A 17,840-nucleotide genomic window follows, 5' to 3' on the forward strand; every position below is an offset into this window, starting at 1 on the left:
CTCCATGACGCCACTAGAATCAACAGAAGAAGAGTCTCAAACAATTTTAAATATTTCAAAAATATTGAGAAGCAGAATAGAAAAGAACAGGTAGAGCAATAGAAAAAAGAGAAAGAAATGGAAAAAAACTAGAAACAAACAAAATCTTAAATGAAATAAGAGAAATCAGAAAAAATGGAAAAAAATAGAAGCAATTTTTTTTTTATTAAGACAAGGACTAAAAGAAATAAAAAGCATGTTGACACTGGTTATGAGAAGATTGAATGTTCAGCCACATCGACCAAACTTCAACAACAATAGAGAAAGAAAGAAAGTGCATTGCAAAATTCGTGGAGAAAAATAAACCACCTACTTCTAGCCTTGGCCTTCTAGATGAAGATGAAAAAGTTAATACAATGGTGAAGTATGCAACAACATATTGCTCTACGGTTAGTGCTTTATTCATTATCTACTCTTTTGTGTTGTTTAAAATTGCTTAAATTCCAAGTAAAAGACAATAGTGTTGTTTCTTTTTCTATGCAGAGAACTGTGGTTTTTGAAATACAAAGTAGTTTGGAAACAATAGCAACTACAGATTTAGAAACACCCAAAATACAAATATTACCGCAGGTTTAATTCTTTTGCAAACAATAAATACACATTATCTGGTGTAGACAAAGATAGAGGTTTATCTCTGTCTATATGTGATAGTAAGAGATGGTTTTCTATATGATGTTTTCTCAACATTCTTATTTTACATACCTGCAGATAGATGATGAAGAAAGAAATCATAAATTTAGAAACACCAAAAACACTAGTGTTGGCAAATGTTTTAATTTCTTTAGTATATAACTGGTTTCACAATCGTTTATTTATGTTACAAGATAGTTTATATATTTTACACGATCATTTATATATTTCACACGATCGTTCATTTAGGTTATAGACACTTTAATTTCTTTGGTATATTACCTGTTTCACAATCAGTTATATAGTTTACACGATCGTTTATTTATGTTACACGATCGTTTATATATTTTACACTATCGTGTATAGATCTTTAAACGATCTTTACATTGCACAATCGTTTACATTTTCTTGCACAACCATTTTGACAGCATATTCTATTGTTACATTCAGACAGATGAAGTTCAAGATGGAGAAAAGAAAAAAGAAGTTGAAAATGAACAAGAAGATAATCAAACATCAGATGAAAGTGATGAAGAAGAAAATAGGAGGCGGGAAAACAAAACAAAACAAAGCCAAGATCAATTGGTAAATATTGTTGAAGAAAAGAAAATAGAAAAATAGGATGACAAAGTTGAAGGTGGACAAAATAAAAAAGATACAACAAAAGGGAAACAAAAGTTGAATGAAGATGAGGATGTTGATAATAAGGAAACTGAAGAAGAGATTGACACTGATAGCAATAAAGAAGATGAAATAGAAGAATTGGAAACAAAAGGAAAGAAAAGCAAAGGAAAAAAGGTGGTGGTGACCAAAAAAAGCCAAAAGTTTAAAAAATGATATGGAGACAACCAATTTCAAAAAAAGAAGAAAACAACAAGAAGAACGAAAGAAAAATGTCAACTCATGAATACATTGACTCATTTTCATCCTTTGACTTAAAAATTTCTCAATATTTTAGAGACGATTTATAGTGTTCATAAAGCTTCAAATCTATAAGTTTTACCTTTTTAAGTTTTCTTTATTTTATACTCGAGTAATTTGTATTTCATTCCACTCTTGATATTCTACACCATCATGTAAAAGTAAATGAGATCGTTTACATTTATTATCACAATCGTTTAGATTCAACAATACTATCGTTTAAACGTATAACTACACCATACTACATGATCGTTTAAATAATATCTTTCATCACCTCGTAACTTGTATAGCAGCATCGTTGATATGTAAAATGTATAATAGCATCGTTTAAATAATATCCTACATGATCGTGTAACTGTACAACATGATCGCTTAACATTATATTCTACAGGATCGTGTAAATTGTATAACAATGTCGTTTACATGTAGAATATATAACAACGTCATTTAAATAATATCATACACTATCGTGTAAACGTATAACATGATCATTTAACATTATTAGCAGCACGATCGTTTAAAGTGGTAGAAGATCGATGGTGTTAGTTAAACACAATTGATCGTTTACATCTATCGTGGCAACAATATGAATTATTAGCAACACGATTGTTTAAAGTCAAGTGGAATCCATAGAGTTTGTGTGTTGTAAATAGTCAATTAATTCGCATTTTTTAGCGTTTAATATTATTAGCAGCATAATCGTTTAAAGATGTAGAAGACTGATAATGTTGGTTAAACACCAACGATTGTTTACATCCGTTGTGGCGATCGTATGAAGAGATTAAGCCACGTGGAGACCATGCAAAGAATGTGGGTTTTTTTGCATTTTGTCCATAATCAATGCACATTTATTAGCCTGAAAAAGCATGCAAGATGCAGATAGAAAGGAATGGACGGTAGGTTTGACAAAGAAAACTATAATGGTGATTCTGAAAAATGTCTATAAAAGACTATGGTAAGCTCTTACATACTTTCTTTATTCTGAATCTCCTTAACTCTATAGAATAGTGGTCTTGGTTAAAATTGATTGTATACCAGGCTGAGACTGAAATTTATGGCTGAGGAGGTTTTGGTTGCTAAAGAAGTAAAATGAGAAAGGAGATTGAGAGCAAGAACAAAGAATATGAGATACTGCAAAGTAAATACGAGTTTCTGAGGCTTGACAATCTTACTCATGATTCCATGGTCGACCAAGACAAGATTGAGGTTGATCCTAAAGGATTTGGGAAGTGGAAGAAAACAATTGAGGAGTCGAAGGAGATGGAGAGTGAGATCCAATAACTCAAGAATTTGTACACGTTTGAATATTTCTCTGTATTAACTTGTAAAACAGTAACATGTGGCAATATATTGTAAAACAATCGTTTATAGTAAAGAATATAAATATTCATTTAGATTGTTTGGATTTTATTATCAGATCGTTTACTTGCATAAACATTTATTTATAGAATACAATATATTTTATTAACATAAATGCACGATCGTTTAACAAATATTTCCATTATATAAAACGTATACAAAGATCGTTTAGATTTACTAGCACGATCGTGTAGGTTTAACAACACGATCATTTACATGTAAATCAAAGATCATTTAGATTTTATTATCATATCATTTATTTAGATAAACATTCATTTATAAAACACCACATGATTGTTTATGACTAACTGACTAATCTTTCAAATATTATTAAATGATCATTCACATCTAGTGATAACATCGTTTAGACCTACTCAAAGATTGTTTGAGCATAAATGTATAAAAGGATCTTTTATATTTACTAGCATGATCGTGTATGTTTAACAACAAAATCGTTTACATGTCAATACATGATCGTTTAGAATTACTAGTATGATCGTTTAGACCTACCCAAAGATTGTTTTAACATAAATGCACTATAGTTTAACAAATATTTCCATTATGTGAAACGTATAGAAGGATCGTTTAGATTTACTAGTACGATCGTGTAAATTTAACAACACGATCGTTTACATGTCAATACAAGATCGTTTAGAATTACTAGTACGATCATTTACATGTAAAATTATTAAAAGCATCGTTTAAATAATATCCCGCACAATTGTTTAACATTATTAGCAACACAATCAGTTAAAGTTGTAGAAGATCGATAGTGTTGGTTAAACACCAACCATCGTTTATGTTTATAGTTGCGACTGTATGAAGAGATTAAGACAACGTGTACACCATGTGAAGAGTTTCTTTGTATACAATTGTTTATAGTTTATATGTAATAACAGGATCGTTTAGACATACCCAAAGATCGTTTGACATAACTACACGGTCATTTAACATATCTTACCATCATTTCTTTGTTTTATTCTTGTTAAACATTATATTTAATAGTTTTAGATTAACTATGAGATCATTTACGTCTATTGTGGTGATGATATGAATTATTAGCAGCACGATCGTTTAAAGCCACGTTGAGACCATGTGAAGAGTTTGCGTGTTGTAAATAATCAATTAATTCTCATTTATTAGCCTTTCACAGAAAAACTTTTCATTTTTGGATCCTTCATATTCTTTTTAAACCTGTGCTCTCAAATCATTAGATATAGGGTTTCCAAAGTTTTCCTCTCGAACATTTCCCTCTCTTAAAATGTGCTTCAAGATGCTGCTATTTCAATCAAGAACAACAAGATCGAAAAGAAGAAGGAAAAAGCGTGCAAGATGCAGATGGAAAGGAATGGATGGAAGGTTTGACAAAGGAAACTGTGATGGTAATTTCGGAAATATCTATAAAAGACTATGGTAAGCTCTTACATACTTCCATGACCCCAAATCCTCTTTCTGCTCTAGAAAACGTTGGTCTTGGTAGAAATGATTATATACCCTTTTTAATAGGTTACAAACTTCCAAAGCCAGATGGAAACAGATTGAAGGTGGATTAAGAAGAAGTCAAAACTCGTGCATTTTTAGTTAAATGATTGTATAGTTTTTTTTAAGGGGTTACAAGCTTCCAACCAAATCGAAATAGATGGAACGTGGTTTTGACAAATAACGAGTAAATTTTTTTTGATGGTGTGATGTATAAACACATTTTTTCTATGAACATTTACATTTTGAAACGTCCTGTGTTTATGCTTAAAAACATATAAGGTTTTCATGCTTCTAGATCCGAAGTTTGTGCATGAACATTTACATTTTATGGATGTATATTTTACATGTTCAATAAAATTTACATGTAATAATGTTTACAATAAATGTATAAGAGTTTTTTTAAACATTTTTCTGTTTTATTCTTGTTAAACATTTACATTTGATAGTTTTGTATTAACTACGAGATCGTTAACTTGTATAACATTATCGCTTAGATTTTGTAAAATGTCTGTTTAACATAATTAACGTTATCGCTTAGATTTTTTAAACAATAGTTTAAAATAATTAACATTATCGTTTGGTTGTTATTAAATGGTTGTTTAGATAAAGTTACTAGATCGCCCACATGAATGAACAATGATCATTTACGATAACGACAAAATCGTTTATATTTTGTAAATAATTGTTTACATGTAATTATTTAATTAAAACATCATTCAATATATTAAATGATAAGTGTAAATGATGGTTTGTGGGTGAAAAAGGTCAATAAGCATGTTGTTGACATTGTTTTTGAAGATTATTTGGATTTTCTTACCAAATCATTTATGTAACGCCCCAAAATTTTCAAGGTAAATTTTATCATTTTATGTAAATTTTCGGGAATTTAAAATTTTGGTGTTAATTCTTGGTCGGTTTTGAAGAGGGAAGAAGAAGAAATTGAGGGATATGATTTTTTTTAAATATAATATAGTATAAATTAATATAATAATAATATAATATTAATTATATTATTATTATTAATTATATTATGATTATTATTATTATTATTTTAATATATATATATATATATATTATTGTTTTTTTAAAGAAACCTAATCGCGCGCGCGCCCCCCCTGCTCCTTCATGTTCTTCGTCTTCAGCCCTTCACGAAGCGGACGTCGCCGCCGTCTCTCCATCCATTTCTCTTCAGCACGCGTCCCGCCTCCGTCCCCCGTCTCTAACTTCGTCTCCGTCTCCATCTCTGGGGTTGTCGCCCGTCGTCGTCTCCGTCTCTGCATCGAACAGCCGTCGCAGCCGCCCTCTTTCCGATCCACCTCCCTGTCTCACGCAACCGTAGATCTGTCGGCCATCTCTGTCTATACCGCAAGATACGTTCCTTCCTTTGTATGCCGTCTGGTGCAGCCCAGAAGATTCGGGCTAAATCACAGATAGTCACCGCCGTCGCCGTGTGAGATTTCGTCCGTCGTCGCGTGCAGCCAAGACTAGCCGTTCGCGTGTGCGCCGGGTACTTCGAGCAAGTCGCGAGCCGCAAGCTGAGCCGAACCGCGAGTCGAAAATCGAGCCGAGCCACGAGCCGCGAGTTGAGCCGAGCCGCAAGCCGCGAGTTGAGCCGAGTCGCAAACCGCGAGCTAAGTCGAGCCAAGCCGAGCCGAAGACCGAGCCGAGCTGCAAGCCGAGCCGAGCAGCAATCCAAGCCGAGTCGAGCTGCGATCCAAGCCGAACTGCAAGCTGATCTAAGCCAAGCCGAGCCGAGCCGCGAACTGACCAACCCAAGCTGCGAGTCGAGCTGAGCCGATCACCTTCAAGCCGAGCCGAGCTCCTTGTTCACCGAACCACCTAAGCCTTCTTTCCTCCACTTCGGGTCACGGTGAGTCTTTGGTAAGGATTATTTTGGTGAGTTTCCTATTGTTGCTATAACCGATTCGAGTTTAGATTTTGGAGTAAGACATGGTCCTACCTTTCATTCCTTGAAGGTATTAGGGAAGTTGACGCTCAAGTTCTCGTGTTCTGTGGCAGGCTTGATTGGAGATAACTCTCCTTTACTCGGGTAAGTCAACGGATGTTGCTTAGGACCATTTAAAAATGACTTTTACTAGTGTCATCGTTTAAACCCTTGTGATTTCGTTTAGGTGGATTCGTTGGACGTGGACTCGATCAAGGGGCATAACCAAGTGTCAGGTAAGGGATTTCTTACTACTGGACCTCGGATCGAGGCTGGAAACGTAGTAATCCATAGGGGATTATACGTTAGTAACTGTACTGAATGAATTGACGCATGTTTGACTAATACATATCACTTATATGCTCTTGTATGATTAAAGGTAGCGTGACCGCTAGTTGTAGCTTGTGTGCCATCGTGTGTAATGAGTTGTTTACGGATAGACACCGATATCCGCATGTTCTGTGTATTGTAGTTGTGTTGGTGGGCTACGTTGTGAACTGGAATTGTATGTCGGTGGACTTTAAAGTCTGAATGTTAGGTATATGGCAGTCTATTGTCCGGATATTGGTTATGGAGTTATGTCGTGGAAGGACTAAGAGTCCGATTCTGATTTGACTAGTTGATTGGATCTAAAGAATGTCACAATGATGTGTGAATTGGATATGCATGTAGCAACTAAGGACATAGTTGTTTAAACCTATACTGTCTGACTGGCGAAGCCTATGACAGAATTGTTAGTATGAACGTTGTCGGAGTGTGACTGTTGTAGATGGTTTAGTATGGACTGAGGGGTAACAGTTAGCTTCATCTATGGGGTAGTGTACCTTACTGATATGTGCATCCTTCGAGATCACTAGACTGATATGTGCATCCTTCGGGATCACTAGATTGATAGGTGTATCCTTCGGGATCACTAGACTGATACGTGTATCCTTCGGGATCACTAGACTGATACGTGTATCCTTCGGGATCACTATACTGATACGTGCATGCTTCGGGATCACGAGACTGATGTGTGCGTTCTACGGAACCACTAGACTGTTTATGTAGGGTACCCCTGAATAGGAAGTTAACTGTTATTCCTTAACAGATCCAGTAGTGAGTCCCTTACTGAGTATATCTTATACTCACCATTTTTCCTCTTTATCTTTTCAGGTAAGGGTACAGCGAGGGAGAGACCGACGAGGGGCAAGAAGGATGCGTGAAGGCCATATGGACGCGTCTGGTTTTCTTTATGCTTCCGCTGATGTATTGTAACGACCCAACTCTTTATACTAAGCTGAGGTCGTTACTAAAAAGAGTGAAACGAGGGAAGAATAAATTTTCATTAAAAACGGAATATTAAAACACTGAAACATAAACGCGGACGCAAAACTGAGTCCCCATGTGGCATGTCACGGATCCTTCTTTGTCGCTCGCTAGCTTTCCTCTACCTTTACTTTCGCCTGAAATGTTAAACATAGAAAGAGTGAGTATAAACATATACTCAGTAAGGGACCTACTACTAGTCCCGCTAGGTGTCTATTAACTTCCCATTAGAGTCCTGTAAATGGTACCCAATCTCTGGCACGTTCCCGAACACGTGCAACATGCGCTCCCGTAGAAACGAAAATCTGGTCTTCGGTGTCCCGAGGGAGCACCTAGGACATGCTGGTCTGTAGTGAACCCGGGGGTAACACTAAGACAATCAGGATGCGAGGACCCCGTCGAATCACTCGAATCATATCTATATACATGCTAGACTGGCGTCCCGTCGGACCACACAGTCCTAAATAGGTGGTGATCCCGAAGGACACCCATGCAGGTACGACTCTAATAGACAAAGTTAACAGAACACCCTATCCATAGCATGTAGCACAACATAACATCATAACATGACATGAATATTAATCTTAACGTCCTTGATCATGTGATTAATATATCATGCATCAACAATCATCAACAGTCATCAACAACATACTACCGGTCATTAACATAACATCAGTCATCATCATCAATCATCAAGTTATGCATTTTAGCTACCATCAATGCATAAACATAATTACATGCGGTCTCTTAAATTCGGTTCAAAGGTCTAGTAGGAGAATCTCTTACCTGGAGATTTTAGCCAAACAAAGGTACTCCCTAGTTGACAGTAAAAATTCTCCAATTAACTTGATCCTAATCATAAAAGGAAAACTTAGTATTTTAATTAATGAAATTAGCAATTGGCTAACATCCAAAAATTCTCCCAAATTAATTAACTTTCTAAAAAAAAGGGTTGAAACCAATTCAACCTTGATTGGGAAAAATCCAAGATTTAAATCTTAAAAAGTTTAGCCAATTGAACCTTTACAGAAACCCCAAATAGATCCAAGATTAAATTAATACAATATTAATTTAATTTTATTGGCTTACCAAGGTTACTCAGATGAAGGTTGAAAAATTCTCTTATCCTTGATGGAAAAATTCATCACTTTAAATCCTCAAGCTTCCAAAGAGACCAATCTTAACTTCAACTGATGAGGCGGCGACAACAGAGGGTTATCTTAGAGAAGAAGATGAAGAACCATTTTTTTTTTCCTTTTACTTTCTAATTTAAGCATTCCAATGCTATTTATAGACCCAAATAATAACAATAATATTTATTATTATTATTTCCTTTTCCTTTTCCTTTTAGGATATATATATATATATATATAATACCAAAAAAAATATACATATATCTTTATTCCCATTATCTTTCCTAAATAAATGCCTTAATCTTAGACATTTATAACCATTAGTAATAATAATAATACTTCTTTATTATTATTATTTTTCTCTCACCAAAATCTACAATAAATATATATTTATTTAAACCATTATTCTCTCTTATAAATAAATATATATCTTTCTCGTCCAATCAAATCAACCATCTCTCCCCTTATGGATTATCTTCTTTTCCAAACAAATATAATTATATTCCATCATATAATTAACTTCACTTTTCCATATCATTAATTAAATATCTATCTATCTATCTATCTATCTATCTATCTATCTATCTATATATATATATATATATATATATATATATTCAATTAATTACAATTCCACCAAAACCAACTTTTCCCTCCAAGATCTCAAATTAACTTAAATCCTCAATTATTTTAATCAATCAAATCTTTTCCAATAAATCACTTATAACTTCCAACATGAATTATCTTAACCCAACTATAACAACTTCACTCCAGAATCAATATTTATCTTTCTACAGAATAATTAATTATTTCCCACAATAATTAATTATTATTTATCTTTCTCCAAAATAATTAAATATCTTCTACAATAATTAATTATTATTTATCTTTCTCCAAAATAATTAATTATCTTCCACAATAATTAATTATTATTTATCTTCTCCAAAGTAATTAATTATCCTTTTACAAATAATTATATTTTCCCAAAATATAATTATTTTACTTTTTCTCCTTTAATAAATATCATTTCTCCAAAATACAACTATCTTTTCCTTAAATAATTATATTTCAACAAATATAATTATCTTTTCCTTTGACATAATAATTATATATATATTTCCACGTATACATATAATTATCAAATCTCCAACAAACTTTCCACCCTACGGTTTAATTAAATAACGTCCATAATTATTTAATTAAATTCAACTTCAACAACACAAAAAAATCCACAACTTTACTTAATCCTCTTAACCTACCATTTAATAAAAACTCAACAAACACCACGTGTCAAAACCTCTAATTAATTAAATATTCATCCAAGAAATATTTAATTAATTTTAATTCCCACATAAATCAAATAATTCTCATTAAATGGATTCAAAATAACGCCCAAAAATTAAATCTAATTAAACAAAATTAAGATAATTAACTCCAAAATTATCTAAATTTTTTGGGCGTTACATGTATTTTGTTGCTCGTTATTTTCATTGTCGGATCGAGTCATGGTTAGAATATTTGGTTTGTGGTTTTGTTGTTTTGATGAGTTGAGTAATGTATTTTGGAACTCTCGTGAATGTGATTTAAAATAGGGCCCGAAACTGCTTTTATGATATTTTGAAACGTTTTTAATGAATCGTAACCGGTCTTTTATAAGCTTGTGTGTTTTATGGTTGAGTCTTGGTACTGCGTAGTGACCTCAGCTTAGTCCGGAAAGTTGGGTCGTTACAGTTTACTTGCATAAACCATCGTTTATACAACACTACATGATCATTTATGACTAACAACCTAATCATTTATAGTTTATATGTAATGACAAGATCGTTTAACATAACTGCACGATCGTTTAATATATATTACCATCATGTAAAATGTATAACAGGATCGTTTAGATTTACTAGCACGATCGTGTAAGGTTAACAACACAATTGTTTACATTTAAGTCAGATATCGTTTAGATTACAGTAAAGTCTAGATTATTGTATGATCTTAATCGATCGTTTACCTTTATCACGCAGTTAGTGAAACTGGTTTCAGTTATAAGATTAAGGGGTTAAGGCCACATGGAGACCATGTATATAGTTTAGAGTTTGTACGTGAAAAAGGTGAATATGCATGTTGTAAATAATCAATTTGCATTTATTAACCTGTGAGCAAGTACAATGGAAAAAAACTTTTCCTTTTCCATCCCATCATCTTCCTTTAGAGCACCTTCTGTAAATAGAAAAGTTCATTTACATGTTGTTTGAAGATCGTTTGGATTTTATTATCAAATCATTTACTTACATAAACAATCGTTTATACAACACTACATGATCGTTTATGACTTAAAACCTAATCATTTACAGTTCATATACAATGACAAGATAGTTTAGACATACCCAAAGATTGTTTGACATAACTACACGATCGTTTAACATATATTACCATAATCTAGAACGTATAACAGGATTGTTTAGATTTACTTGCATGATCGTGTGTAGAGTTTAGTGAAAGTGATTTCAATTATAAGATTAAAGGGATTAAGGCTACGATGCGACCATGTGTAAAGTTTAAGGTTTATGGTGAAAAAGGGCAATACACGTGTTATAAATAATAAATTCGCATTTATTAACTTGTCAGCGAGTATAATGCAAAAAAAAAAAAAAACTCTTCCTTTTCCGTCTCTTCATCTTCCTTTAAAACCCTTTCTCACAAACCATTAGATTTTAGGGTTTCCGAACTTTCCTCTCAAACTTTTCATCATTCCCATAAAATGAGGTTCAAAATGCTGAGATTCAAGGTGCTCTATTTGGACACTGAACTACAAGGTCCAAAAGAAAAAGGAAAAAACGTTCAAGTTGCTTATGGAAATCTCTATAAAAGACTATGGTATGCTCTTATCAACTTCCTTAAGGAGAAAATCTGCTTCTCCTTCATCTTCTGCTGTTTAGAAACGGTAATGGTGATTCCAAAGTTTTTTTTTAAAAATGGAAAGCTCTTATCAAGTTCTGCGACTCTGAAGCTTCCCTACAAAGCAGATATCATTTACATGTAAAGCATGTGTAGTTTTACATGTTCCGTAACATGGGTGTGGTCTTCTTCACCCAAACTGTGATGGTGATTTCGAAAATGTTTTGAAAAGACTGTGGTAAGCTTTTATATATTTCCTAGATTATGAAGTTTCCAGATCCTGCTAGAAGAAATAGAAAGTTGGCTTCACAACAGATCTTGACTTTGATCTGGAAGATTCGTTTCAGAACTGGTAGACAAAAGCTCTAAAACTCTGATGTTTATTAACAAAATGATTGGACGATTTTTGGATGGTCAAGATTCATTTCAAAATGGGTAGATAAGAGCTTCAAAACTCCAGTGTTCTTTAATGAAATGATTGTATGATTTTTGGATGGTCAAAATTATAAACACATTATGTGCATGAACATTTACATTTTATGAACGTCTATTCTACATGTTCTATAACATTTACATACAATCGGAAGTTTGTTTAAGAAAGGCAGATAACATTTACATGTAATAACATTACAATCAATGTCTAAGAACTTTTCAGAACTTCTCTCTTTTATACTTGTTAAACATTTACATTTAATCGTTTTGGATTAACTACGAGATCGTTTAACTTGTATAACATCATCGCTTAGATGTTGTAAAACGATTGTTTATCATAATTAATGTTATTGATTAGATGTTGTCAAATGATCGTTTAAAATAATTAATATTATCGCTTGAATGTTGTAAATGATCGTTTAAATCAAATTACTAGATAGTCCACCTGATTGAACAATGATCATTTATGATCACGATTCGCAGTCCACAGAAAGAGAGATTCAATTACAAGCTAAGCTTGATGAAGCTTTGGAACAGGTTGAACGGATTGAAAAACAGACAAGAAATTACCAAGCGTTAGCTTCAAAAGTGGAACAAATGCGAAAGCTGATACAAAACATGACTCAGGCACAGTAAGGACCACCACATGATCCCTAGCTTTGCAATACATATATATGTTTCTTTTATTTTTAAGTTTTTTGAAATGACAATGATGATATGGATATATATGTACTAAACTTATCCACTTTTGTATCATTGTAGGACCCGCGATGTAGAATTGCGTACGAGGCTCGTTAGAAGATGTACGACTTTCTTTGCACTTTTGTCTATTATGAACATAATTATATTTTTTGTAATATGAACGCTATTATATTTTTTGAACTTTTTTGTATTATCTAAATTATCAATATTTCGTAATTTACTAATTTATTTTGAATCTCCTTTAATTTAATCCAAAACGAATGTGAATATTTCATAAAATAGAGACTTGACTAATTATAGTTTATTTTAGGGAAAACAAATAAAAATTACATATTTTAAAAAAAATACATATAAAACGAATTCCTGAAGCACAAAACATTGGTAATGAGGACGTCGAGAGTAGGTATTTTCGATGCACAGGCGACACGACAATGAGGACGTCAGGAAATCTTTATTGCGGACGCAGCGGCAGCATCAGAAAATAGAACGTATGGGAGACGGTTACTCCCGACACCTTGTTATGACGCTTCAAAAAATGTTCTCCCACGCATTTCTTCTGACGATGTTCCCGACGTGGCCTTCTGCGTCGGAAAATCATATTGCGATGTTTTTAGCATTTTTGCTGACGTGTGTGTGCGTCGGGAGTCCCCCCAATTCTTTCAGTGACCATACATGCCAACAATACAAAAGTCATAAATGCATAAGTAAAAATCACACATGGAGCATGTCATAAATGCATAAGTAAAAATCACACATGAATGCTCCATTAAAGACCATACAAAATTGAGGTTCAACTAGAGTTAATGCCCTAAATAGAGTAAAGCAATATATGGTCAAACAAGTTAGAAAGAAGACAACATAACTCAGACATAAAAGAAAAAAAAAAGAGAACAGTATTCTGCGACAAACAAAAGTTGACTGTCATCAGTATATATATAATGCACATAACAACAAAAGTAGACCAGCCGAGGAGTGGAAGACACTTCAACAAAAACATATGCAACAAAAAAAGAAACATCAAAATGGCGTATGAACAATGTTGTACCAATATGAAAAAAACATGAAACTATATCAAATGCCCTAAACCCAAACACACATGTAACTAAAAAAAACCTTGCTATACCGGAAATACATGTAAACCGATAAGTAAAAAAGAGTCGAGAACACAAGAGCAAGGTAGATCCGAGAAGTAAAGTGAAATAAAGATCAAAACCCAACAACAAATCATTCAACGATGGTCAGATCTACAATAGTGATTATTTTTCCAAACTAAAAAAAAAAAATTGAAACAACAACACATGAACAAGGCAGATCCGAGGACAACAAACAAAATATATCAGAAGGATTTTCCTATCATTGGCATTAAGAAAAAAGGAAGTAATGTATACCTCAATACCCTACCATTCTCGGATCCACAAGGCCACAACTGGGTAGTATCCATAACTCATCGTAATAGGAAAATCGGAGCATCAATGGCGTGATCCGAGCAGCAAGCTATTAGACGAAGGATATGGTTCAGATTCGAGCGGCAAATCAAATAGAGAAGTCATGCACAGATTGAAAGAGAAAAGGAATCAGTTGCCAAACGGGAGTGTAAAAGGAAAAAAATTTCAAGTCTAATATATCTTTTCCAACTTTGCGGCCGAATAGAGGGTTAAAGAAAGAGATCGACCGGCATCGAAATGGGTTTACAAGCAAATAGTGCACGTAGATGAACTGTCGAACAAAAGCAAAGACAAAAATTTGTGACCATTAAGCCGAAAAAAATGAAAAAATAAAATATGCCTAAATGAAAGATCGAAAATGGAAAATAAATGAGGTGAAGACGGTTCAAATGGTGGCCGACAGAGGGAGCTTTTGGGTAGAGGGGAAAGGGAGAGAGGAAGAAGGAAGATGGGTAGGTATTAAGAAAAAGAAGGAATAAATAAGGGAAGAAAGATGAGAGAGAGGGGTTATGGGAGGGATTAAAAAGGGAAAATGAGGGGAATTTTTTTTCCTCTCCTTTTTTTTTCAATTGCCAAAAGGGGAAAGGAATAAGATATTCCTTTTCTTGGGCCAAACAATGCCAAAGAATTTAGGTTTTTTACGATTTTGCATGGGCATTTTTGGTATTTCACATCTACAATGCATGGCTTCTACAAAATGGCTAAAAACTTTTGCTATGGGAAGTAAATAGTTTGCCCAATTCTTCTATTTTTAAAGATCGCCTATAAAATTCAATTTAATTAAAATATGGATTCTTAAATGGGGTCTTTTAAAAAATATAACAATATTGGCAAAATATTTACACTGTATAGAACAATTCTAAAAACAGAAAAAGCCTACAGGCCCACAACGGAAAATACCAAAAATGCCCCGTCAACAATGCGCTTAATATATTTGGTACACGATTGCTCATATTTGGTTATTATTTGGTATATGATCGTTTAGATTTGGATAGTCAAATCTAAACGATTTATTTTTTAAATTTTCTGTACACGATCGTTTAGATTTGATCGTTTAGATTTGGGTAACCAAATCTAAACGATTTATTTTTTAAATTCTCTGCACGATGTACACGATCTTTTAGATTGACTAAACGATTTTTTGTAAGATTCTTTTGGTACACGATCGTTTAGATTTGTGTACACGATCGTTTATTTTTTTTTGTACATGATCGTTTAGATTTGGCTACCAGAATCTAAATAATTTTTTTAGGATTTTTTGTACACGATTGTTTAGATTTTGCTACTTTTTGTACAAGATCGTTTAAAGTTGACTACCCAAATCTAAACGACATTTTTTTTCTTTCAGTTTTTTATATTGAGTACACGATCTCTTGAACAAAAAAAAAGAAAAGAGTGAAAGACGAAAAGAATGATTAGACGAAAAAGGAAATAAAGAAAAAAAAAAGAAAAGAAGAAAGACGAAAAGAATGAAAGATGATGGAACAAACAAAAAGGGGAAGAAAGAAAAAAAGAGAGAGAAGAAAACGATGGAACAGACAAATGGGGAAGAAGAATAGAAGAACAGACCTTGAATATTTAAAAAATGGCTAATTTTATCGATTTTGTTACATAGACCCTAAACCCTAAACTATTTACACGGACCGTAAATAGTTTGGTGTTTTGTGACATTTATGAAAGTTTTCCCTCTTAGACTAAGTTAATTTGAAAATGTCATTTATGAATTTTCTAATTAAATAAAATGTGGATTTTTGAACTAGATTATGTCATATTAAAAAATGAAATTGTCAAAAATAGAATATTTGACAAAATATTTATATTTCATAGAAAAATCAAATCACATGGTTGTCCAATTGAACGTAAATAATTTGTCAATTTTTTCTTTTTTTACAAAAATAATTACAGATTTTCTAATTAATTAAAATGCGGATTTCCTAATTAGATTATGTCATACTCAAAAAGTAAATCTGATCTATCTACTAGTTTACTTATGGATTTTCTAATAAATTAAAATGTATATTTCCTAATTAAAGATAGTGTCTTTATTCAAAAAGAAAATCTAATCTACATATTTCTTTAACTATTGATTTTTTAATTAAATTAAAGAATATATTTCCCAATTAGATAAGATGTCATATTTAAAAAAAAAATCTAATCTATCTTCTACTTAACTGATCTATTACTTTAGTTATAAAATCCCAAATAATTTAGGATTAGAATTTTTTTCCTCTGTGAATACAACCATCCACTTCTTTTCAAACCATTCACTTCATTCCAAAGAGAAATCAATTAGAGAAAAAAAGAAGTTCTGATTAAGATACTTACCACATTTTTTTTAGCTGTCGGTCGATCCTCGTAGAAAATTTACATATTCAAACCATTCACTTCATTCCAAAGACATTTAGTTGTTTGAGAGAGACAACTATTTTTTCCAACAAGCATTCCTAAAAGTTAGAAAGGGAAGGATCTTGGCTTGCAGAGTTTTATCTAAGCTCAAATTCAAGGTACGTGATCATACTACTCGGATTCCTTCGAGCCAGGCAAATCGATTGAATGTCTATGTTATGTAGGTTGACTAAGCATATGATCTTCTTTATATGATTGAATATGCAAATTTTGATTGATAAGCATGTATTATGACATTATGTTATTATATAGATTTATGTGGGACCTCATGCATATGTGTATACTACATGAAATATGTGAAGTAAGAATTTTCATCCTCCTTTCCTTCCCGTAGTTATAGATGACATGAAATTGATGCAAGTCCAATGTATACTTGAATAGATTTTAGTGTGTATGAAATTGATGTCCACTCATGCATGAAATTAATGCATGCTCACATGTTCGGTGTTCAATCTATATGAAATTGATGTACATTGAGCTGATGTGTATGAAATTGATGCCATCAAGAGAAAGGAGTGGAGTGAATGTTAGAAATGTAAAGTTTAGGTCTCATTAATTAAGAACATTCATATCATGTTTGTATGTATTTGCATAGCATAACCCTATTAGTGAGTTTACTTGCATAGTTTTTATATACTCAAACCTTTCTATAAATAATGTATGAAAAAGTACAAACCCTTGGCAGGAGATTTGTTGAAGATGTCATATCGGATAAGTGTCGATGCTTTCGCCTAGTCTCATATTTTTAGAAGTTTTCAATTGCTAAACAATAACATTGAGTCTATTTAAACGTTTCATGACTGCATTTATAGATTATTTCCGATGTTTTTAGGAATATATGATCAAATCTTATTTTTAGTTATTTATGCATTTAGAAAATAACTTTTTTTTTACAAAAGTTTTCGATTAGTTTTTTATTTAAAAATTATATTTGAGGTAGCAATGATCCTTGCTAGGAATATTGAAAAGTCAAGTTGTTACGTTAAATATTATTCTCAAAAAAAAAAAAAAAAAACAAAAGAAACTCCCACTCTTTATTTCGTTTGGTACCGAGTTAAGTATGAACAAGCCGACTAATCCAAGGAGGGTAAATAAATTAATAGTGCACTTAATGAAGACAAGTGATCCTCAGAGACAAGGATAAAA

General features: G+C 32.7%; 1 long non-coding RNA gene across 1 annotated transcript; it reads right to left on the bottom strand.

Annotated features, from left to right (window-relative positions):
* Positions 1-13,129: 13,129 nt before the first annotated feature.
* LOC103491688 (uncharacterized) lies at positions 13,130-14,789 on the bottom strand. The gene is made up of 2 exons (XR_538096.3): positions 14,232-14,789; positions 13,130-13,499 (listed from the first exon to the last, which is right to left on the bottom strand). It is a non-coding gene; the product is annotated as an uncharacterized LOC103491688 (long non-coding RNA).
* Positions 14,790-17,840: the final 3,051 nt, after the last annotated feature.

Source organism: Cucumis melo, chromosome 6 (assembly GCF_025177605.1).
Source record: "Cucumis melo cultivar AY chromosome 6, USDA_Cmelo_AY_1.0, whole genome shotgun sequence".
NCBI classification, from domain to species: Eukaryota; Viridiplantae; Streptophyta; class Magnoliopsida; order Cucurbitales; family Cucurbitaceae; genus Cucumis; species Cucumis melo.